At 39.0% G+C, this 25,805-nt stretch overlaps 1 long non-coding RNA gene across 3 annotated transcripts; it reads left to right on the top strand.

Moving 5' to 3' along the window:
• The first annotated feature begins 5 nt into the window (after positions 1-5).
• On the top strand, positions 6-25,482 carry LOC133764646 (uncharacterized). 3 transcript variants are annotated; one of them, XR_009866462.1, is made up of 6 exons: positions 6-120; positions 2,762-2,864; positions 16,172-16,328; positions 19,199-19,417; positions 24,893-24,999; positions 25,395-25,482. It is a non-coding gene; the product is annotated as an uncharacterized LOC133764646 (long non-coding RNA). The 3 variants fall into 3 exon arrangements; XR_009866461.1 differs by lacking the exon at positions 24,893-24,999; XR_009866463.1 differs by lacking the exons at positions 2,762-2,864; positions 24,893-24,999.
• The last annotated feature ends 323 nt before the right edge of the window (positions 25,483-25,805 follow it).

Genomic DNA, 25,805 nt, shown 5'->3' with positions numbered 1-25,805 from the left:
CACCCGGCCCTGGCGACCGAGGGTCCTCCGCTCCCCAAAAGGCCCTCCAGCTACCTTCAGCGCTTCCCTGCCGTCCTTCCCGCCACCCACTCCCTAGAATCGTCTGACAGAGAAGCTAAGGTCAGCTTTCCCTGAAGGTCGCGTGTTCGTTAGCCTGCACGGGAGGGAACGACTTTCTAGCGTGGGTTTAGCTTTTACTTCACGCGTCGCCGGTAAACGCACAGAAACTCCAGGTTGGAAAGTTCTCCTCTTTCGCACCCTTCTCTCTTTAGGGGGTCCAGCCTCAGGAGTCTTGAGGTTTTTGCTTCGTGTTATCTTCCCTCCCCCCATTTTGCGAGAAGGTGGGAAATTTTAAGTGAACCTCACTCCGGAAGAAAGCACCTTGGATTTTGGTGCTCCTGATTCTAGAAGAATACCTATTTGCGCCGCAGTAGATCGTACTGGCACCTGGATAGAATTGACCTACAAGCACGGAGATCTTCAAGTTGTTGAAGTGGGCAGGAGTTTCAAATGAATGGTTAATTCCCGCCGAGACAGTTACCCGTTCTTTGGTAGACATTCACCTCGTAAATTTTCTGTTCTTTTGAAATCTTGACAGCAAAAGAAACTGCTGGTTTACGTCTCATCCTGCCCTCACCTGCAGGATTTCTGAAAACGCAGTTATTTTTCTTAAGGATCTGCTTTTAATTTCTGTGTTTTCACTGCTTTGTCCATTTGAACCATCTGTTAAAAAAAAAAAAAGTACATATCATAGGAAAAATTCCCTTAAATTGCTTTACATTTTTCCCAATTAAGTTTCAAGAACTGTCAAGACTTCAGTTTCTAATTGCTTAAGTATACATCAACATTAAGAAAACCATGTAAACCTTATGCTAAGAAGACCTGATCATGCAAATGATATATGTAAATGTATATATGTAAATGACTTGGTTTAATCTATTGGGTCAGGGAAATCAGACCTAGCAAACCTTCTGCCCATGTTGACATCATTAGTCCTCAACACGTTGGCAAAATGGCCAATTACCAACAGAATCATCTTAACTCCAAGTGTTGAACTTGCGTCTGTCAACTAAATTAATATTCCTCCTGTGGGTGGTGGGTGGGAGGCAGTAAGGCTGTTTGTCAGTTCGTGGAATTAAATAAACAGCAGTGGGCTGCTTTTCACCTAATGTGATTTTACCACCATTCATCACACAGCCTGAAAGACAAGAAACTAGTCAGGCCAAATAAATGGTTTCCTTTCAACTTTTGCCACGTTGCTCTTCCAAATAACTAAATGTGTTGCCAGTCACTGACATAGGAAACAAAATATAGCAATCTCTTCTTGTTTTTCATTAAATCAAAGTCCGATGATTAACTCTTCAAAAATGCATCAACAGTCTTTGATAAGTAGCTTTTAATATGTTGGGTGTCAGTTTTCAGTGTTCTTTAAAAGTCTTACGTGCCAGGGCAGATACATTCTAGATTCTAAGATATGGGCTTTCATTTACTCATTCATGTTTGTAGTTGCCTGTTTTATGCCTACTGTCTACATTATTAGGATCTGGCCAGAGAAGTGATTTACAGAGAAAGATAAAGCAAAACATTATTCCTGACCTCAAGCAGCTCTCAGGAAATACTGAGAATGTGTACGTGTGTAACATGAAGCAGAACATGCTGTTTCAGAGCCTGACACAGATAATGTACCAACAATGCACTGATGCCATTATTAGTATGTTTCCACCTAGGCCCATCATTGTATTAACACAGAATCGGGACTTTTCCCCTCCTTCTCATCTTCTATTAGTCCCCGAAGCTTTGTGTGTGGCCTTTTTTTTCTTGTAGCTGCTTTCAGGGTTACTCATGACTTACTCTGTGATTCATACTTTAATTATACCTGCTCGTCAGGCTTCCTCTTATGCCACATTAACCCAGTTACTTGAGGAACCCCAGAAATGGTATTGCTTTGAGGTGGGTTTACTGTCAGTTTTGAACTGTTGTTTTCATGTGCTAGTTTCTCCACTAAGATAATTGAATTGGAATCTTTCCAAGAGAATCAGCTTTCCAAATAAAAGATTGTCCGTACCTGTAAGCTTGTTTTCATATGAGATTTTTAAAGGATTGCAATGTGGCGGTTCCAAAAATTTCCACTTCACAGTATGTGGCACTGTCAGCTGCGTGGTGAGCTCCACAAATATTGGCCAAAGCACTCTTTGGCATGGTTACTGGCACAGAGAAATGTTTCTGTTTTCCTGTTCTAAAGTGGGACATGTGGGGCTTTGTTTGTTGATTTTTTAAGAGCAAATAGGTAGTAGAAGATAGTAAGCTAATATGTGATGTTTTTAAATATGCCTAAAACTGGGGCCGGCGCCGTGGCTCACTTGGCTAATCTTCCTCTTGCGGTGCTGGCATCCTATATGGGCACCAGGTTCTAGTCCCAGCTGCTCCTCTTCCAGTCCAGCTCTCTGCTGTAGCCTGGGAGGGCAGTGGAGAATGGCCCAGGTGATTTGGCCCCTGCACCTGCGTGGGAGACCAGGAAGAAGCACCTGGCTCCTGGCTTTGGATCAGTGTAGCTGTAGTGGCCATTTGAGGGGTGAACCAATGGAAGGAAGACCTTCCTCTTTGTCTCGCTCACTGTCTATGACTCTACCTGTCAAATAAGTAAAAAATAAATAAATATGCCTAAAACATTTTTTCTTGGCCTAAATCATGTCTGGCACTTAAACCTGGCACTTAATATATACTCAATAAGTGTTACTGCTGAGTTGTTATTATTTTTCAGTTAGGAATACTTAAGGCCTCCCAGACTGAAGTATCCTGTCACCAAGTTCAGGCCTGGCAAGAGATGACTAAACAGAAACCAAGTGTACCTAAAGAGAATGCAAGTAAGTCTTTAGTCCTTCCTGGTGTGAGAACGCAATGGCTTGGGTTCTCACTTGTACATTACCATTTCTCAAATCGTGTTCCTTGACAGCAAGTTTTACATCATTATATTTCAACCTTACGTCATGTCTAGAAGAATGATATTGAAACTGAATTCTATACTCACTAAACAGTGACTCTCATTTGCTCCTTCCTTCAGTCCCTGAAAACCACCATTCTACTTTGTGTCTATGGATTTGACATTTTAGGCACCTCATACAAATGGAATTCTACATGTCTTTTTGTGTCTGTGTTATTGCATTTAGATGATGCATTCATTAGGAAGAGAAATAAAATAATCAGATGTATCTTTCAGACCATTTGAATCTACATAAGATTTTAAGTCAATAGTTTCTAAGGTATTTTCCACCAGTAGGAAAAGGAAATTCAGTTTAATGCCTTAAGCAGCAAGGTTATTTATTCTGCCTTATTAAAAGAGTTGTTAATATTACTTTTTTGCCCCACACAATGGTCCTAATGTCACTTTTTGTTATAAGATTGGTTGGGGTATGACATTACCTGGTCTCATAGGTAAGTGTGATTGTCACTACTGACAGTAGCCCAGATGACTTAGTCGTCTAATCTTTTATGGCTCAGAAACGCTCTCCCAAGGGGTGCATATTTGGCCCAGAAGTTAAGACAATGCTTGGGATGCAGTGCTCTTGGGTTCAAGTCCTACCTCTGCTTCCAATTTCAGCTTCCTGCTAATGTGCACCCTTGAGGCAGAGGGGATGGGTCCAGTACTTCTGTCCCCGCCACCCAAATGGGCGATCCAGGTTCCTGGTTTCTACCTGGCCCAGCCCCAGCTGCTGTAGACATTTGGGGAGTGAAACAGCATAGGGAAGACTTCTCTGTCTCAATTTCTCTGCCTTTCAAGTACAATGAAAATAAGTTTAAAAAAGAAAAGAAATGCTCTCCCAAATTGCAGAATGCCTCTCAAATGGGTGCAGATCTCCATGATTCCTTTCTATGGTTGTCATGAAACACAAATGCTAAATGTAACTTGGATTAAAAAGGAAAATTGAAACCGGAGTCTTCCACACTTAAGAGCAGAGATCGTAGAACACATTGTATGATTTTATGATTCCAAGTGCTCATTATCTAAAAAATAGTCTTAGGAGAAATGGTTAGAAGACCAAAATCTGAATGGTTGTGCCAAGAGAAGAGGGAGCTTGGACAAGAGTATGTACATGAGAATGGGGAAGAGATAATTGCCAGATTAAATTAACAAAGGAAACTCTTGTGATTTTGTGGAGGTGGTTGGAATCCAGCACAACACTGAGATGTGAGCCTAGATAACTGAGGGATGTTATCTTTTTTAGAAGCATAGTTGGATATAGTTTTCCATGTTGAATTTGAGGTAGAGTATGTGCAACTAAGAGATGCATCCAGGGAGAGAGGGGCAGCAAAAAACTCAGGGCTGTGGGATTAGGTTAACAGTGGGAGCCAGCCGGTGCTGCGGCTCACTTGGCTAATCCTCTGCCTGTGGCGCCGGCACCCCAGGTTCTAGTCCCGGTTGGGATGCTGGATTCTGTCCTGGTTGCTCCTCTTCCAGTCCAGCTCTCTGCTGTGGCCCGGGAAGGCAGTGGAGGATGGCCCAAGTCCTTGGGCCCTGCACCCACATAGGAGACCAGAAGGAAGCACCTGGCTCCTGGCTTCGGATCTGTGCAGTGTGCTGGCCGTAGCGGCCATTTTGGGGGGTGAACCTATGGAAGGAAGACCTTTCTGTCTCTCTCTCACTGTCTAACTCTGCTTGTAAAAAAAAAAAAAAATAGTGGGAGCCATGGTAGCAGTAACCAAGACCACTGACAAAGGGAACAGGAGTAACTGCAGAGGGTGAGATGTGTTCTACATAGCAGTATGACTGAAATCCCTTCCAAATCTAATATGTTATTATAGTGACATATTTGTTAAGAATAGGGTGAAGGAAATGAACAGAAATCTAAGCATGAAACCCTCTTCAACTAACTAGAGAATAGACAGGGAAACAGAGAGGAAGCGAAGAAAAACCAACTGATTTAATTTAGGAAAGACTTTGTTGTAAGGCATCTATTTTGGTTTCCATTTAGTGTTGCCCCCTTGTGGCAAACAATGATGTTTGGTAACAGAAAACCATAAAGAAGAGAGCAAAAGGAGATACCTCCCCCCCACCAAAAAAGGAGCAGCTCTGTGTGCTGGGTTTGATACTCAGAGTTCTTACATTGTTTGCAAGTCTGAAATAGATATCGCTGACATATTAGCCCCATTTTTAACAAGTGGAAAAGTTATAACTCAAAGTGGTAAACTTGCCTAAGTTTACATAAATAGAAGATACAAGAATTGGGATTTCAGTCCACACGTATCTCACCAAAAAGACTATGCTAATAATAAACAAATGCAATAAAAATATTGATGGGTATCTATTATATGACTGAGCTGGAAATACAAGGGTAATCAAAAACTTACCTCAATTCTGCCCTAATTAAATTTTCATTCTAATGAGCTGTAATAGAGACATTAATCAAATCATCATGCAAAGGCCATTTATTAACTTTAACTGTGTGATTTAGGGTGATTTACCTTTTAGGCTTACAGCTTCTCAAGTATAAAATTAGGGGTGATGGTGATAATGATAATGATAATCATTTATTAAGCACTTACAGTGTGCCAGACATTAATCCCAAACTAATAGTGAAAAAACATTTGCTTTTTCACTTGAGTCTTTTTAAACTTGAGACAAACATTTTCCTTGCCTGTATAACTTTCTTTCTTTTTTCTTTTTTTTTTTTTTTTTTTTGACAGGCAGAGTGGATAGTGAGAGAGAGAGAGACAGAGAGAAAGATCTTCCTTTTTGCCATTGGTTCACCCTCCAATGGCCGCTGCGGCCAGCGCGTCACGCTGATCCGAAGCCAGGAGCCAGGTGCTTCTCCTGGTCTCCCATGCGGGTGCAGGGCCCAAGGACTTGGGCCATCCTCCACTGCCTTCCCAGGCCATAGCAGAGAGCTGGCCTGGAAGAGGGGCAACCGGGATAGAATCCGGCGCCCCAACCGGGACTAGAACCCGGTGTGCCGGCATCGCAAGGCAGAGGATTAGCCTGTTGAGCCACGGCGCCGGTGCCTGTGTAACTTTCAAATTTAGGACAGGAATATCCTCCACATCAATAATGAGAATCAGTCATGGCTAGAATGTCTTTGATACTTGACTCATATACGCATGCAGACTTAGAACTGTGTTTGGAGAGTACATGCTCTAACACCCTTATGTTCCCTGAAACCCTGATGGGCTTGGCCTCTGCTGGATTCCGTAGCAGCCACCAAGCACACAGGAAGGACACAAGTGTTCACTGAGCAGCTAGCTACACTCTCCATGATCCCCTAAGCCTGCCAGTTCTCACACTAACCGGGCAGCTGGGTATTTTATAATGAAGATGAGGACACTAAGGCACCAAAAAGCAAAGCAAACAAAGAAAACCACATAATAAACAAAAACACCCCGACAGACAAAGTTGTCTCTTATTCCAAAACCACACCAAGATGACTATCTCTAGTAGGACACTTACACATACAATTTAGAATGTATTTTAAGTAGCTCTTCTTCCCCAAGTATACCCTTTGTTTTTAGACTGTAAGCTCTTACAACATGTCTAGTTTGTTTCTGTAGTCCCTGCACCTTGTACGCCAACAGCCCATATGTATGAATACTTTATAATCTTCTAAAAATTGTCCATCAGTGTCTCTGATAGAGGTGCCTGAGCAGATTTTTAGGCAAACAGAGGAAAAGTTCTCTTGGTGAGGAGGCCTCTACGTGTTTCGTGAGCTCCACTGAGCGTGCACCGAGGAACTGAGTTCATTATCTGTGCTTCCAGGCTCTGAGTGCATCTGCACTGCTACTGCTACCATTGAGCACTCCGCAGCAGGCCCTGACCAAGGCAGTGAAAACCGATAAGGAAAATAACTAGGCCAGAAGGAGCTTAAAGAAACTAACTCAAATAAATGACTCCACATCCCTCCAAGAGAAGTCATAAGTCAATCAGAGTGAAGCACACTAATGAATGGGATAAGAAAGATAACTGAAAAAGAACAGATCCAATGTCTCTAATGTGTTGAGCGTTTCAGATGGGGAAAAAGAACACCTCTGAAAGAGAAATTGCAAACAGCAATCACATTTGCAATTTCTTTATGAAAAATTAAGTAAAGTGCATGGTATTACCTCTTAAAATTTATATTAATTTCCATTCTTCCAGTGGGAATTTGTCTGATAATGGAATTAGAAAATTTCACAAAATTGTGTGGAATAATAACAATTTTTTTCAGAAAGGGTATAGTCATTATTTTTATACTTGTTAGTGAATTATTTATTTTCTGAGTGCAAGTTTATTAAATTTTATTGAGCTAGAGATGGAATTATTTATTTTCTGAGTGCAAGTTTATTAAATTTTATTGCGCTAGAGATGGACCATGGTGATTACACTTTAGTTTACTAACTAAAGTAACACAACTAGTCTTAATTCCACTTAATGCCACAACATATTTCACCCTTCTAGTTCTCAATGATTTTTCAAAGAAATCTCAAAATATTTGTAAGTTCTCTAAACTCTGTTACATTATGATGTCAAGTAGAACAATATTTATCATATGCACTTATATATGAAAATTTTGTTATATCATGAATATATGATGAATTATTATAACTCTTCTAACCCTGGTTTTTCCTCAAACTTTGTATTATGAAAATTTTCAAACATACAGAAAAGTTGAAAACTATAAAACAGGGCTGATGCTGTGGTGTAGAGGGTTAAGCCTCTGCCTGTGGTGCCAGCATCCCACATAGGTGCCGGTGTGAGACCCAGCTACTCCACTTCCGATCCAGCTCCCTGCTAATGCACCTGGGAAAGCAGTGGAAAACTTTGAACCAGCAGATGAAAGATCTCTTTCTCTCTCTCTCTCCTTCTCTCTCTGTATCCTAATTATGGCTAAAGTTTGAAAGCAGCTGACCTAGAACAGTTCCTGGCAGGCATAAGGGGGACAAGCAATCTTAGAAAAGAAAGCAGAGGAAACAGCTTTGAGATTATGCACTGGGTGAAATAGTCCACAGAGGCTTGGATAGATGCAGATGCCAGGGAGAGCCTAACTGCAGTGCGGACTCAGGGAGCTGACAAGAAATATACCACCCTTCAGTTACACTGTTTATAAATGAGGGGTCTTCAAAAAGGTCATGAAAGATGTATAATATGAAAAAACTATGCCTAAATGTAATTCCGGTTTTCGGAGACTTTTTGAAGTATCTTCATATGTAATGGCCTTGTTTTGACTCTCGTTGAAAAACTGAGTGGTTATTTTGGCTTTGTTTAGGTTTGTTTTGTTTTGTTTTGGAGTACTTAAGAATAGCCTTAATCTGCAGAAAAGGCTATCATAATGTTTTAATTTCAGACATTGGCAGTATTAAAATTATATTTTTGAGACCTAGTTTTATCATAGGCCTCTAGGTTCAATAGAGGAGATAGTACAAAGCAGGATTGACAGTTATAGATGGGTGACAACATGGGTTTCCTATCCTGATTCAATCCCTTCCTTTAGGAGGGAAGCAGCTAAGAGAGGGAAGGGAGAACTTTGTTGCCACACTGACTCTGTAGTGTTGGGTTTGAAGTATAATATTACCAAGAAATAGATGTGTTGGGCTGTTGTCTAATGGGTGCCTCACTCAAAAAACTGAAAGATAACTCACGACTTGAATGGCCTGACTTTTCTTTCCATGCTAAGGATAGCATTGAAGAGGGAGAGAAACAGGAATGAAAACAGTGCAAGAGCTTGTTTGACAAGAAAAGGAAGAAGAGAGAGGAGGGACTTCCGGTGATTACTTCATCACTGATGAGCTCCTAGGAATTGCTGATGACTCCATAGGAAAAATGAAGGACTGTTTTACTCCGTTCTTGAAGGCTATGCATTTTTCTAGTGATCTGTTGGTGAGATTTTTACTTCTGATAAGACTTTTCCTTCTGCCATTCCAGACTAAGGGGTTATGTATATAAAGGGAACTCCTACTGGCTAGCCTTCTCTAAAGCAAGTAAAAGCATTACTAACATTAAAATGATTTCTTCTCAAGTGTGAAAAAAATGCAAGTTCTCTTATAAGCTGTTTCAGAGTATCTTCAAAATGAGAAAGCAATCGAAAGCCAAATCATTTCTTAAGCAATGTGATTACTCTTGTTAATATAGGAGGACCCTTAAAACTGCTGCAATATGGGAAGTATATAATTTTGGCTAAGAGTATGAAAATGATGGAGGCATTTCATAAACAGGCAATAATTTAAAATTCCACATCTTCTCCACAGGATATTCCCTGATGATTTTTCTTGAAATAGCTTTCACTACTATACCAAATCTGCATTTCCAGGTAGGCTTTGGTAGCAGCTGTCTACCACTGGATATCTCCACAATGGATATTCCAAAGACACCACAAGCTCAGCATATGCTGCTTTACTACTCTTCATTCTTTTCCCTAAACCTGCTCTCCAAACTGCACTCCCTACTTTAGTTATCTGCGAAAGACATGCAGTCCATCACCAAGCCAGCTTTTGATATCTCTGATGGCCCCCTCCCCCCACCTTCTCTTTAGCCCTAACTTCAGCACTAGGTCAGCCCTCACTGCCAAGGCTATTAAAATAAGGCCTTTGCTTGTCCCTGTGGCTCCAGCCAGCCGTTCACTAATCTGTTATTGCAGCCAAAGTGGTTTTATAAAACAGCAGATATCATTATTCTCTCCATGGCTTGAAATCCTTCAGTGACTCCTCATTGAATACCTGGTAGAATTTAAATTTTACTGTTCCTAATCAGACTCTGTTATCTCTTCAACCTTGCGGATTGCTGTGTAGTGTGCCTCCTTTTTTAAAATTCCCCCTATGGGCTAGTAACATAGATCATCAGGAGTTTACAAAGTCTCTAGAAGTTTTCTGTTTTGTTTTATTTTGTTAATTTTTAAAAGATTTTATTTATTTGAGAGGTGGAGTTACAGACAGATGGAGAGACGGAGATCTTCAATGCACTGATTCACTCCCCAATTAGCCGCAAGGGCAGGACCTGGGCCGATCCAAAGCCAGGAGCCAGGAGTTTCTTCCAGGTCTCCCACGTGGCTGCAGGGGCCCAAGCACTTGGACCGTCTTTCACTGTTTTCCCAGGCTATGAGCCGAGAGGTGGATCAGAAAAGGAGCAGCCAGGATGTGAACTGGTGCCCATGAGGGATGCCAGCACCACAGACTGAAGCCTAGCCTACTATGCCACAGTGCTGGCCCCTTGTTGATAATGTTTAAAAATAATATAAGCTGGGCCAGTGCTATGGCCGCCGCCTGCAGTGCCGGCATCCCCATATGGGTGCTGGCTCAAGTTCTAGTTGCTCCATTTCCAATCCAGCTCTCTGTTGTGGCCTGGGAATGCAGTGGAAGATGGCCAAAGTCATTAGGCCCCTGTACCCACGTGGGAGACCCAGAGGAGGCTCCTGGTTCCTGTCTTTGGATTGACCCAGCTCCTGCCATTGGGGCCATTTGGAGAGTGAACCAGCAGATGGAAGACCTCTCTCTATGTAACTCTGCTTTTCAAATAAATAGATAAATAAATCTTTTAAATTTTTTTTAAATAAGCATATTTTTGATTCATTTGCATCAGTGCTTTGAAAACTTTAATAGACAGGGAAATCACTTGGAGTTCTTGTGAAAGGGCTGACTCTAATTCAGTAAGTCCTATGTGGCCCAAGGCATATCTAACAAGCTCCCAAGTGATGCCAGTGCTGCTACTCTGTGGACTGCATTCTGAGTAGAGAAGGTCCACAATTATGACGATTTTCTAATTGAGGACTACCACACAACTTCCCGTTGTCATGGATTAATGAATCAAGAAGAGAGGCAGATGGTATTTTAAATGATGCACTCCTTGTAAATGAAGACCAAGTGGTGTCATAGCTTGCTAGATGAAGAAAGATCTAGCAATGGTTCTAATAAAAAAGAAGATGGTGAAAGAGTGAAACATCACATAGAACAAAGTAGTATAGACATGTCAATTTTGAGATTTATAGTAATCAAGACAATGTTATTTCTGCAAAAACAATCACTCATCCTATTAAATTTATAATATTTGATGACATTGATTTTGTGCTTCTCTTTAATTTGTCCATCTGGTTTTATAATCATATAATTCTATAAACATGAAGGCTTATACTTAATATTATTTTTCTACCTTGTTATTTAAGAAAACAACTTAAATAGTGTCCAGGTACATGAGAGTACATTTATTCATTTATATATACTGCACATGTCTGAAAATACTGGCTAAGCCTACCTGCCTTTGCTCCTTTTGTGACTTCTCCTGGAGTGCCCTGCACTAACCTCTTGCCAGCCTCACCACGCTGTCATGTTTACCTTAACAAACAGCTACTCTTCTTGACCCATGGGCAACTTCATACTACAACTGTGTCTTGACATAATTTCTTTCATAATGTCTAGAAAGCTCTGTTGCACGTTTGAATCCACATGTTTTACTTTACTATCTCTTCTAGCCCAAGGACAAAAGCATTAGCATTTGCTTGATACATCATACCTGCTCAATTAATGTTTTCTGAAAGAATGAATGGAGGTAAAATTTGCTCCTTCCTGAGACAGAAAGAGTGTATCTACCTACTATGTGTTCACATTTGTAAGTCAAAACTCATTAAAGTATAAAATAATTGTAATATTATTCTACACATAATTTGACTCCAATATGGGAATTCAAAAGCCTTACTTGTCTCCTGGAGAATCTGCTGAAAAGTCTGTATTATCTCTAGTTTCCAGAAGCCTGCTTGTTGAGGTTAAAACTTAGAGAATTTTCAAATGATGCAAAAAGAACACTATGATTACATTTTGGTTGGTGTATCACCAGAACTAAAAATAGGATGGAAAGACTGAAAATCTCTAATTGACCCACCAGCCCGAGTATGGTTAAACATTATGGATGAGCTGGAATTGCGGTTAACTTTTAACTGTCAGTTATGCAGAAGGAGTTCTGCATGAGTCTGTTGAGTCTTCTGGCCAAACTTCCTGGTATTTTGGCTTTTTTGTTCAATTTTGGTTACACCTTCACTGGGGCTAGATGAAGGCGTGAGCTCAGTTTGCCTTTGAGAACAGGACAAAACCTGAAATACAACAATACTTTAAAAAGTTTGTGGAAAATAGTTAAATTTCGGTATGAAATGAGACTGATTTTCTGTCCTAGAGGTAGGAAGTACCCTGATTTCTAATAAGGAAGACCCTCTTTGAATTAAGCAGGATGATGTGCAGTGTGGGGCTAGGATTGGGGTTGGGAATATAGAGCCAGAGACCAGAAATGTGTTCAATCTAATTCTCCCCTTGATGTACAAATATCGTTGTTGTATTGTGTAAATACTGTTTGAAAGAATCACTTTAATGGAACACATCCCAGCTAGCAAGGTACAGATTTAGACGTTTTTTCTTTTTTATTAAGATTTATTTATTTATTTATTTATTTGAAAGAGTACACAGAGAGAGGTAGAGACAGAGAGAGAGACAGGGAGAGAGAGATCTTCTAGCCACTGATACGCTCCCCAAATCGCTGTAGCAGCCCAGGCTAGGCCAGGACAAAGCCAGGAGTCAGGACCTTCCTCCAGATTTCCTACATGAGTGCAGGGGCTAAGCACTTGGCTATCTTCTGCTGCTTTCCCAGATGCATTAGCAAGGAACTGAATCTGAAGTGGAGCAGCCAGTCTCAAACCAGTACCCATAGGGGATGCTGGCATCACAGGCAGTGGCTTTACAGGCTGTGCCACAATACCAGCCCCCAGATTTAGATTTTTATTTTATATTGTTAGCTGCTTACATTTTTCATTATGAGGACAAGGTTCTCTTCACCCTAGAAGCCACAAAGTCCTGTACAGTTCAGTGGTATGAGAAGGTGATTAATTCATTTATGGCTTCAATCAAGCATTTCTCTACTTAGAATACAATCTAGGAAGTGAATTTTTTTCTCAATCCCTCAGACTTGCTTCAGGGTTACTGATTTTACTATATAGTATTGTCAAACTGCACTTCATGTTCATCATGATGTTCCTCTCTCTGGACCCCTCTTTCTAGAATGCCCATCTTTATCCAAGAAAAAATAATTTTTTTGAAACAATTCCTAGTAATCTTTAGCATTGAAGAAGGTTTGAGATCTGTCCATAGTCCAGTCTGTATGTGTACTATTACTAATAATGCTAGACCTACAGTGGCTCCATCCCCACTAAGAGTTACCCATTTTCTCTTCTGGCATTGCTTTCTCCTGCTCCAAGATTCATGGGATATATTGCACACAGTCTATTTCTTGAGCAGATATCAATAGGGAAGGAACAGATAAATGTATACATGTGGAATCTTAAGTTTGTGGTACAATGGGAAATTTTTTTTTATCAGAAGTCAAAATACATGGTTGCAAACCCTCCTTCTCCGTACAGCCAGGTAGAAAAATTTCTTTTGTATATTTTATAAATCAGGAGGCTTCCACATTTGACCATTCTACTTATGACTGTACTACTGATCAGTTTGTATGCCTACTGTCTCAACCAATCTCATACAATGTATGTTCAAATTGTCATCATATTGAATGAACTAAATTAAACATGACATTTTTGTTATCGTACCCGTATGGCCCATTCTGTTATACACATAGGACCTTGGTGCAAAATTTCAGGCCTTTTTATGTTTGGTAAGGAGGAAAACACAGAAACTAAAACCAGATTTGTCCTATTTATTTTCTGATGTGTCAGAAAATTATCCACCTCTCTGTCAGAGAGGAATAGTTATTTAACATTGCTTTTTTTTTTTCGGTCTGACATTGTACTTATAAAGGAGATGAGTTAGCCTTCCAAACTTCATCTATCCCCAATGTCTTTGCTCTACCTGTGCACAGTGTTCATTCCTAAATGGACTCCTATCCTGGGAATCCCATTTTTGAGACAGCTATCTACACCACAATCTGCATTCTGAACATCTTAGATGCCTACGCACTAACCACAGCTGTTTGTTTATCCCATGTTTCAACAGGGACAAATGTAGTCACTAATTTTTGCCTTTTAAGGTAACAACTCAATACTTGGGTTGTGGGGAGGGAGAGCAGATGGCATCATAGTCACAGAGGAAACAAAACTACAAAATTATGATTTGTGTACAACACAATTTTCTCTGTTCTTTGAATATTCATACTGAAGATGGAAAAGTTTATACAACATTCTTTAAAGGAATAGGAACATTCCCATGGAAATCTACCTAAACCACTGATATTTGAGGCAGTTTTTGAAACTTTATTATGTAACATGGTTCATCAAAGCTTAATTTGTATAGTCTTTATTCTGTGTTACTGCACAGAAATTCAAGGCAAACCGCTGGAGGAAAGTGCCACCCTTATTTTTGGTTACATACCATATGGAGTATAATTGGAATTCATGTCATGAGTACAGTCATATTTAGCAAAGGGCCCTATATGGCACAGTCCTGACTACATTTTCTGTCACCAGTTTCTCTCATGATTATTACCAAGGTAGTCTTGGGATGGGGTGGCATGATAATTTTGGAGAGTGATCATTATATCTTATATGTCTACAAATCTTTATATTTCACATACTTCATCTCATTTAACCCTCTCTATTAGTCAGAACCCTTTCAGTTGCAAGTAACAGAAACCAACTTGAACTCGTTTGGACTTTAGTGGGGAATTCTTTGTGACATTAAAGGCTTAACTGAAAACTTCAGGGGTAGCTCTAACTTTAAACATGGCATGATTAAGTTGTTTGTTTGTTTGTTTTCAGTCTCTAACTCTATACCTAGCTCTCAGCTCAGCTTTCCTCTCTAGTCATCTGAGAATAAAATACAAAGCTGCTTACCTTTGGCATCACTTATTTCTTAGTGGTTGCCAACCTAGAGAGGGAGAGATGCTATGTATCCATAAAGCATGGCTCAAAGAAGGATTCCAATTGGCCCTTTGTGGATTATGTGTCCAAATCTGGAACTAATCACAGTGGAGAGAAGGTTGGAATATTCTGATTGGCCAGGTCTGTGTCATGTGCTAAACCTTGTGGTCAGGAAACTTGTGAGGCTCTCCCTATTCATTATTTTTATCAGTACTGAATAATCAGTACTTCTGTATAAATATATCATTTTAATAACAATTACACAAATGCTGAGAAGGGAAAATAGGAATATATAGTTGTAAGACTATTATATATAAAATCTTATAATATTACCTAAAGGGATATTGTGATAACTTCAAGGCTCATAATGTAAATTCTACAACCAATAAAATAACAAAGAGTTATAGCTAATAAGACAGTAAATCAATAATGGCTAGCACCGTGAATCTGAACAGTTTTAATAATGCCAAAGTCTTTGGCTCCACCCATGATTATTGAGTTAACTTTGTGTTGTTGAGGTACAACCACACTTTGTAGTTAAGGGTAGGGAGGTGCAGTTTCTAGAGGATGAAACAATTGCTGACAATTTAACAGGAATAAATGTTCACTGTGTTATGATAAACTCTAGGAGAGGTATTGGTTTTCCATATATTAGAGTCTCAGAAAGATTGGCTTGCCAGAATTCATATAGGTAGCAGGTAGCTAATCTAAGTCTAATCTGTTTTGCACTTTTTGATGATCTTCAAATAGGAGAAAACATAACTACCTAAAAAAATACTTCTTTCTCTATGACAGGGACATGCAAATATGCATACAACATTAAGAGTAGTTGATTGTACTTCATGACCTGTGTAGAAATTTAGAATATTTTGCAAGTGGTTGCAAATGACAACAAATGGTCATTTTAAATATAGTACTGCATGGTAAGAAAGAAATGCCAATATTTTAAAAAAATTGCTACATGTTTTTTCCTTAGTGTAAATAGTATTCTCTAAAAATAATTATGATCTCTGGTTTTACCATTGATATCATATGGAAATAAATTTGAGAAACAACACTATCTTAAAAAATAAATCTTCTTAATAATAATAGCTCAATGTGCTTTAGAAATATTATTGTCTTGATCTCACTTTTCCTTAAGTATCATTCTGGGATGCTTAAGTGGGGTTGCAAAGAAAATTGGGCCAAAATGACACAGGAAAAAGGATAGAATCAGGTAAGGAAGGCAGCTTTTTTGTTAAGAGGAGAGTTTCAGACAAGCTGATGTTAGGTGAAGCTGGGGTCCAGGATACCAGATGCAGGAGTAACAAAGGCCAAGCAGTGTCTGGGCAGAGTGCACACCTAATTTGTAATGTTTTCTCTTGCAGATAAGAAGAACCCAGTGGATAGTTCTTCCATAACTCCTAGAATCTCCAAAGCCCAATTATCAACAAATATTTATTCAAATTGAACATATTTACTATTGGATAATCTTATCAGCAACTTTTCTTCTTTTATTTCCTAACAAGCTTCAGATGCATCAAGGTACTGTCTTGAGAAATCTAGTTGGAAATTAAAAATGAAAACTGGAAGGAAGTTTTGTAAAGGAAATAATGGGTAGGAACACCAGTATTAGAATGGTCCAAGAAAAAAAAAAAGTACATCCCCTAATGTGGGTTTACAATGTTGATTGTAAAGAAAAATGAGATAAACTTTATGGAAAATCTTATTAAATAAACAAACCAAGAGAAATTATAAGCATATAGTTTTAGGGAAACAAATTCATGTGTACCATGTGTCTTGAGGTCTAATTGAGACCAAAACTTAGAAATATTCCACAAGCAATAAAAGCATTTTAACCACATAATAAAGATACTTCTCAAAATGATAACCTCATGTTTAAAATAGCCTTACAGTTTTCTTTTGCTGTGAAGACTAGACAATGCTTTTGGTGTTAAGGAAAACACACATGTGAGAATATGCTACACATATTTAAACTAAATAAACACTGTTTTTAAAATTGGTTGGTGAAAAAGTACACTGACCCTCTGTTGTCTGCAGAGATTTGACCACGGCTATAACTTTATATTTGGCAATAAAAAGCAGATGTGTTGATTTAAATATTTTCAAATGCTTCCCCACGAATTTAACTTAATTTAAAAGAGTAGATATTTATACTAACTTTAGTTATTTTATTCCTTGTTCAACAGTCTTTCCAGTATATTTCTAAGATATTGTACTATTTATTAGCTTATCATAGTCTATGCCAAGCTTTCTTGTATAAATCAGATAAATTTTTGTTTTCAAGGTCAGAAAGGAGAAGAAACAACAGTGGCAGGGCTTTAAAAAGTTTATTGTCTCATCCTTGGATTCCATTAAAACCAGAGAGTTATTTGCTGCCGTAAGCCACACTCTACAGTCAGGCAGCTGGGTACTGGCTGACAAATGCGAAAGAGTGGTATGTCTGGAAAAGAGCCTAAAGGAAAAGCATCGGCAATGGGATGCCGACAGACCTACTCACCTGTAGTTCAGTGTGTTGCGTCTACTTATAACCCTTCAACTCGCCAATTTTCATGATAGGAAAGAAGACTCCTGGCCCCTTCACATTTATATTTATTTGTATCAATCACTGTGGACTTAGAAAAATAGACTCTCTCAGGCTCCTTGGTAATACACATTTTTGAAAATAAAGAAGCTTCTGTATTTTTCACAGGCATAAAGAAAGAATTTACTGAAGAAGATTTTTGTAGAACCAGGTACTCTATTAACCAACTAAGAACTACACGAAGAAAATTGCAATTAATTATGCAAAACTGGAAAATGTTCCAAGCTTACAGCTCCTAAATGATCATATGGCACTAGCTTGGTTTCCAGCATGGACAGAAACTTACGTGGAAACTCACAGTGAACGCTCCTTCAGCAGTTGAAGCAGCTATTGTAAAAACAAGGGCCTACTAGTTTTTCACAAGTGAACTTAACACCTACTGCTATCAACTAAATCTTAGAGCAGTTATAAATTCGTTTCTTTCTTGCCTTGCGTGGTGGGTAGGCCTTTGCCTCAATTATTATTCTGGACTCTACAGTAGATTAACATAGAGACTAGGATCAAGGAAAATGATGCTTTGTTTCTGGATGTGTGTTTGGTTATCTCTTTGTACTTCCATTTCCCCACCCATAAAAAACATTTTAACTTTTCATGGCAGTTAACCAGTTTAAATCTCTTTCAGGGCTCCGACTAAAGGAGCTGTACACATTTTTTTTAATCACTTTTATGAGCTTTGCCATTCGGCACTCTTTAATTTTAGCAAATTTCATGAGCGTTTAAATGTAATAATGCATTTCATGTAATAATAACACTTAATTATTATCTACTATTTATCCAATGATCTCATGGTAGCTTGTAAACACTAATTAATTCAGATTTACAAAACTCTGTGAAGTTCCAAGTACAATGGCCATGTTGCATTTGCCCACTTATTTCTTTAAATGCTACTTTGAAGTTGGAATATTTAATTAGCAATTATAACCCATGTTGTTATCTGGGAAACATGAAATAAACTCATTTTGATCTTTTTCCCATGATTTTCAAACAAAATTTTTATACGTGATTTCTGGAAGGAACCAGAGATAAATTTGATTAAGTGATTTGACTTAGGGTTGAAACTACATCCTTAGGAATATTTGGAGGAACAAGAAAGCTGTATTGACATTATCATTCTTTTGAGAATGAGACAGCTTATTATTCCACTACAGCATTCTCCACAGTGGTTTGCCTATAAGGTTCAAACTTTGGCCCTCATAAATTTATGCTGTGATTTCACAAAGATTTTCTCATGGATCTGGCTCCTCTTTTTCACACTTTCTCTGATGCTCTGTTTTAAGCTTCTATCTCAAATTTAAAGTGTAGGCTGTGTTATAATGGTACAGAGCTATGGGCTGTCAATGCAGAGGACTAAGTTCTTCTAAGTATGTGATTTAGACAGTGTATGTCATCTCTTTAAGTTTTCCTTATGAAAGGCAGGAAAAATAAGACACATCACACTGTCCCTCAACATGGTGGCCAGGATAAAGTGAGATCATATGTATAGTTTGTTGAGGTCCCTGCCTGGTTCATCTTCTTTAAACAAATATTTATTGAATGCCTATCATGTGCCAGTTTCTATTCAGAAGGCCAAGAATATAGCAGTAAATGAACAAATGAAAGAAGGAAGGGAGGGAGGGAGGAAGGAAAACTGTTGTCATGGAGTTTACAATCTGCTGGGCATGGTGAGATAAAGAATTGCAAATATATAATATGTTTGATAGTGCTGCTGTTTAAATGTCTCTTCAAAATTCCTGGGTGTCCCCTCTCCACTCACAGGATTAATGCTGTAATCAGAGGGTGGATTTAATCCCCTGTTTCCTTTGCCTTTCAGCCCTCTGTTACGTGAGAGCATAGCATTCCTCCCTTCCAGAGGATGCAGCATTGAAGGTGTCATCTAGGAATCAGAATCCTCAAACCTGCTGGCACCTGCATACTGGGCTTTCCAGCCGCCAGAGCTAATACATTTATGTTCATTTTCTACTACCCAGTCTGTGGTTACAGCAGCACACAACTGATGATAAGCATTATGGAGAATCCGGGATTGGTACAGGTTTGTTCTACTACTATGAGCTGGGTGGTCTTGGGAAAACTATCTGACCTTACTACACCTCCATTTCTTAAGCTATCAAATGGGAAAAATATACTCTTTACATGTTCCAGTTGTTTTGAGAATTTATAACTATCTTATCACAAATAGTCCACTTTGCTCTTCTAGCAGGATTTAGTAAGTTCTGATCAATTTACAGTCACTATGATCACCAAAAACAGAAAGATGTCTTATGACACACAGCTACTATTCTTGGAAGTGAGGTTTAACCCCAGGCAGTCTGATTTAAGGTTTCTGCATTTAGCAATTGTCTGCATTACCTCCCACCAATAATTATAGCTTAGATGTTCACATATGTAATCTCATTTAATTCACATAAGAACTCTATAAAATAGAAAACATTACTGTTTCCATTTCACGGGCTCCTCCTTTGAGCTCCTGAGACCCCATCACCAACTGGGCAGCATTCCCTCCTGAGATCTGAGTTCCTGCTCTGTGGGGCCTCTCCCTCAAGCTTCAGGTGCTCATTCCTCCCACCTTTTCTCTTTGCACTTCTTGTGATTGAGGTGACAGGACTTCTTACAGTTGCCAGACATACTACTTTTTTTTTTTAAGGGAAAGGGTTTATTGGGGGAGCCCGACAGACCAGAGGGGAGGGGTGAAGAAGGACGAAGGAGAAAGAGAGCGTAAGAGAGAGATCAATAGAGAGAGCGAGAGATTGAGAGAGAGAGAGAGAGAGAGAGAGAGAATCAGGAGATGGAGAGAAAGAGAGCCAGGTGTTCAGGAACAGGTCCTCTTAAAACTGTGAATTATATAGTAATCATAAAAAAATCACTAAATCAGCTGAACTATCACTACGTGTCATGTTTGAACAATTTTTTTTACTTCAGGGTAAACATACTTGCCAGTCAATCTGAAAATGACTCATAAATTCATAGAATCTCTAGGCTGGAAGGGATGATGAATGCCCTAAAGAAAACAATGAAAGAGTGTCTAACATCAAATTAGGATAAAGCTTCATCTCTTGACTCTTGCCTTAATATTCTCGCCACCTATGACTACCCCATACTCTTGTCCATATGTTATTGGTCAGTTTTGTACCTCACTTTGAAAGATACACATAGCGTGCTATTACCTTTGCTTTTAATTTTCATCCTCGGTGCTAATATAAAATATATTAATGATGTTTATAATTCGATAAGTAGTTAAATATACAATCTGCTAAATATTGCAAGATCCTCAGGGCCATCCATTTCTTGGCTATTCTGAATAGTGAGTGCTATAATGAATGTGAATGTGCAAACCTCTCCTTGAGATCCTGCTTTGAATTCTTTTGCCCATGTACCTAAAAGGTGGAATCATATCATAGCATATGGCTGTTCTATTTTTCATTTTTTGAGGAATTGAAACCCAATTTGTTTTCGATTATGGCTGCATTAGTTTACATTCCCACCAGCACTGTATAAGGGTTGCCTCTTCTCCATAGCCTCAGTAACACTTATTCTCACAATGAATATGAAGTAAAATTTCATTGTTGGTTTTGATTTGCATTTCTCTCTCTCTCTTTTTTTTTTTTTTTTTTGACAGGCAGAGTGGACAGTGAGAGAGAGAGAGAGACAGAGAGAAAGGTCTTCCTTTTGCCGTTGGTTCACCCTCCAATGGCCGCTGCAGTAGCCACGCTGCGGCCGGCGCACCGCGCTGATCCGATGGCAGGAGCCAGGTGCTTCTCCTGGTCTCCCATGGGGTGCAGGGCCCAAGCACTTAGGCCATCCTCCACTGCTCTCCCTGGCCACAGCAGAGAGCTGGCCTGGAAAAGGGGCAACCGGGACAGAATCTGGTGCCCCAACCGGGACTAGAACCCAGTGTGCCGGCGCCGCAAGTCGGAGGATTAGCCTAGTGAGCCGCGGCGCTGGCAAAAATAGGTATAATCTTATGGAGAAAACTATAAATACTAGCCAGTATCTCCTTACAATCATCTTAGTATTGAGATACACACTTCTTGTATACTTGTAAATTTATGAAAGTCAAACCTCATGAAGAGTTTTATTGAATTGTTGGTTTTAATTCTGATTCTTTTCTAGTGATATCAGAACCAGAGTATGTAACATTGAGAATTGTATAAATTCACAATGGAAGAAGACTAGTCTTCCTTTTAAGTGAATGAAGGTGGAGCAAGAAAGAAGCCACTCCTAAAATAATCATAATATAATTCAAATGTCATTTGTGCTTTCTAAAAATTACCCACCAGTATCAATTGGCTGAATCCTCTTCTGAGGTCTCTGAAGCCCATCACCAGTGGCAGATGTTCTTTGGGTTTGGCTGTTGTGACTATGGCTTTATCTGCTAAAGGCCAAAAGTAGAAACTTTGATTTGTAAAGAACAGACTAGCTTTACTCGGCTTGTTTTTTAATTACACCTTGGATGTATTTTGAAATTTTCAGGAGCATCTATGAGAGTCATTTTGCTGCTTTCAAATTTGTTTGCAGCAGTTTCCATTGACTTGAAACTTAATTTAAAGGTGCCTGAATTTAGGGAATAAGTTATTTTTAGTTCATGTTCTATCATGAGGATAAATAGAAAAAGTGTGCTCAAATACCTATAATTTATAAAGTCAAAAAGAAGTGTGTCTAGAGTATAAAATTTTAAACCTTAGAGTATGGGGTAAAGATTTGCTGACTGAATTTTTCCCCAATAGAAATAAAATGGGTAACCTCTGGTTTTATAGAGAGCCATTTGGCCATCTACACAAACTAACAGCTGCCTGAATTGTCATTTTCTTAAAATATGGCATGATTTTGGAATCTGGCTTAACTTCTTTGTCCTTTTATGAAAGACTAAGAAGAGTTTGGCAATAACAGGGCATAGTTCTGGGTTCTGGGGATCAAAATTTTCTTTATGATGTTTGTATGAACTAGTTTATGATACTAGAAGAAACATATATATTTTTTATTTATGAACTCTGCTGAATAAAATTTTATGATTAGCCAGAAGATGGAGAATGCTGAAGCACAGCCAATTGGTTCAAAACAAGATACTGTAGCTCAGTTCCTGACAGCAGTAAACTAAGCAGCTTTTTTATGACAGACCAAAGAAAAGATCCTTAAGGAAAAAAAAAAAAAAAAGAAAAGAAGCAGCAGCATAGTTTGCCATATTTGATTTACAGAGTTAGAAAAGTTGAAACACTGGTATTGTTTCCTATCATAAAAGCAGAGTAATAAACACGTTATAAAAAACAGAGAAGCAAAAATAAACAAATGCACATATTTCATTCACCTTTCCCATCCCTTTACACACACACACACACACAATCTCTGTTACTTTTTGAGACCAAAACAAAAAAAACCCAACTGTACAAAGTGTTTATTTCAGTGTTTTTGTCATTGACATTGTTTCACTAGCCTCTTTCCAATTTTAGTATATGTGCTGCCGAAGCGAGCACATCACTAACCTCTTTCTATAATTTACCATATTCATCTGTAAGATTTGCTTAAAAAATAATTTTTAGAGAGGCTAAATCCTTTAATCTATTTCTCTAGCTAACTATATATATATATATATATTTAGAGAGAGTCAGGTTTTGCATTACAGTTTGAAAAGGAGTGTAACGACCTGACTGCATTAGAAAGGGGACTGTAGCCAGCAAGATGTCAGCTGCATAGCTCCTAGGCCCTTATGCAAGTTCTGCAGCACATCCCCAAATGGCACTGCATTGGCTACAAAGGACCCCACGATATTACATCATCATTTATCTCACATAGCCACTACTCTTAAGCATCATGTTGCTCCAAGTATTTTCCTATCAAATATAACACCACAAACAATATTTTTATAGGACATCTTATGAGTATGTTTTTGATTGCTTTTGGGGGTGATTGTCTGAAAGTAGAATTCCTGGGTCAAAAGTTATGTATTTTTTAAAAATTTTTTTAAAAAGATTTGTTTATTTATTTATTTATTTGAAAGGCAGAGTTAGAGAGAGAGAGAGAGATCTTCCATCTGCTGGTTCACACCCAAAATGGCTGCCAATGGCTAGAGCTAGGAACTAGGTGTTTCTTCCTGGTCTCCCACGTGGGTGCAGGGACCCAGGCACTTGGGCTATCTTCCGCTGCTTTCCCAGGCAAATTAGCAGGGAGCCAGGTAGGAAATGAAGTAGCCAGAACTTGAACCAGGGATGTCAGCATTGTAAGCAGCAGCTTAACCCACTACACCACAGCACCAGCTGCAGAAAAGTTATGTATTTTTAAAATACGTTTAATGTTGATTGCCAGATTTTCCCCAAAGGATTTTTTGAAAAAGCAACATACAGGGAAGTATTGTGTAGCAGGGTACGTTGCTAATTTGGACACCCACATCTCCCAGCTGAGTGCCTGAGTTCAAGTTCTGTCTCTGCTTCTGATCCAGTTTTCTGCTGATGCACCTGGGAGGTATCAGATAATGGCCCAAGTGTTCAGGTCCCTGCCATCCACATGATAGGCCTGGCTGCAGTTTCTGGCTCCTGGACTCAGCCAGAACCACCAATGGCTGTTGAGGATATTTGCGGGGGGAGGGTGGGGAGAACTAGTAGATGAAAGATTCCTCTCTCTCTTTCTCTTTCTCTCTCCCTGTCACTCTGCCTTTTCAATAAACAAGTCTTTTTTTTTTTTAAAAGATTTATTTTATTTATTTGAGAGACAGAGTTACAGAGAGAGGTAGAGACAGAGAGGTCTTCCATCCATTGGTTCATTCCCCAGATGGCCACAACGGCCGGAGCTGCGCCGATCCAAAGCCAGGAGCCAGGAGTTCCTTCTAGGTCTCTCACGGGGTGCAGGGGCCCAGGGACTTGGGCCATCCTCCACTGCTATCCCAGGCAATAGCAGAGAGCTGGATAGGAAGAGGAGCAGTCAGGACTAGAACCGCACCCATATGGGATGCTGGTGCTTCAGGCCAGGGCTTTAACCTGCTGCGCCACAGCACTGGCCCCAAATAAATAAGTCTTTTAAAAATTCAGTGTAGTATCCCAATAATAATTGAGAGTTCGATTTTACTGGAACATTGTGAAAACGTCACTGGACCTTTAGAAAGGAATGAAGTATCGATACCTGCTAGAATATAGATGAACCTTGAAAACACTGTGCTTAGTGTTAGAAAAGAACACATGTTGTATGATTTCATTTGTATGAAATGTTCAAGTCTGGCAAATTCATAGAGACAGAAAATATATTAGTAGTTGCCAGGGGCTGGGGAACTAGGGGAGGGAGGTGGCGGGGAGGAGGGAAGTGAGAGTGATTGTTTTGGATATGGGGCTTCTTTTGAGGACAATGAAAATGTTCTAAAATTAGTGGTGATGGTCACACAGTTCTGTGAATATACTAAAAGTTTATTGAAAAGTTCAAGAGAGTGTGTTATTTCAATAAAGATGTTATTAAATATACTTTAACGGAAAACTTCACAATGCAAGGAAATAACATAAGTACACTGATTTTTTTTTTTTTTTGACAGAGAGAGAGAGAGAGAGAGAGAGGTCTTCCTTCTGTTGATTCACCCCCCAAATGGCCGCTACTGCCGGTGCTGCCCCGATCCGTAGCCAGGAGCCAGATGCTGCTTAAGTATACTGATTTGCCTTCAATTATTACAGACACTGCAGTCTTCTTTTACCATATGAATTAGTTATTTATATTTCTTTGTGAGTTGTTTGTCATATCGTTCACTCTTTTTCCTTAGGAGTATTCATCCTTTACTTAATTTTCGTTTTTTCTTATCAAATAAGATAGTAATGCCTAGCTTTTAATGTGACTTTCTAAATAAAAAGTAAAAAAATCTTAAGGGTATTTACACTGTTTCAAATGTAATATTCTGGGCCTTGTCATAGCTGTTTAATATCAGTGAGATGCTAGAATAGAATCTTAATAACTAAATTTAACTCTAGAATAGCAGTGATTTTTTGATAATTTTCTGGGAGATGAAAAGCAGAAGATATTGATTCTAGCTCAATTAATTTCAGTGTTACAGGTAATCGCAACCTGCAGCAGCTGGCATTTGCTCAACCCCTAAATTAAATGAGATGTTAAATGATGCTCCTGGAAGAAGTCAACCCGGCAAGTACCCTAACAATATCTATTAGTTTATAATATACTTTGGAAAATTAGTGTAGAAAATAATTGGTGGCACTAAATGGAAAATGTCATTTATGGCAGTCCCATTTAATTCATTACTTAAGGTAAATTAATCATGGACAAAGATTCATGATTATTCTTATTATTGAAAAAAATGTTCACTGAATAGAGTTATCAACTGAAAAAGCACTCTATCAAAGTGCTGTTTTGAAGCACTGTCCATGGATTCTAAAACTTCATCAATTGTAGCAAACATCATTAATGCTTTAAAATAAACACTGCTACGTGAAATGTGGACA

This window comes from Lepus europaeus, chromosome 7, assembly GCF_033115175.1.
Source record: "Lepus europaeus isolate LE1 chromosome 7, mLepTim1.pri, whole genome shotgun sequence".
NCBI lineage: Eukaryota > Metazoa > Chordata > Mammalia > Lagomorpha > Leporidae > Lepus > Lepus europaeus.
Note: the sequence above shows the minus strand (reverse complement) of the source record. Positions and strands in the feature narration are given on the sequence as shown.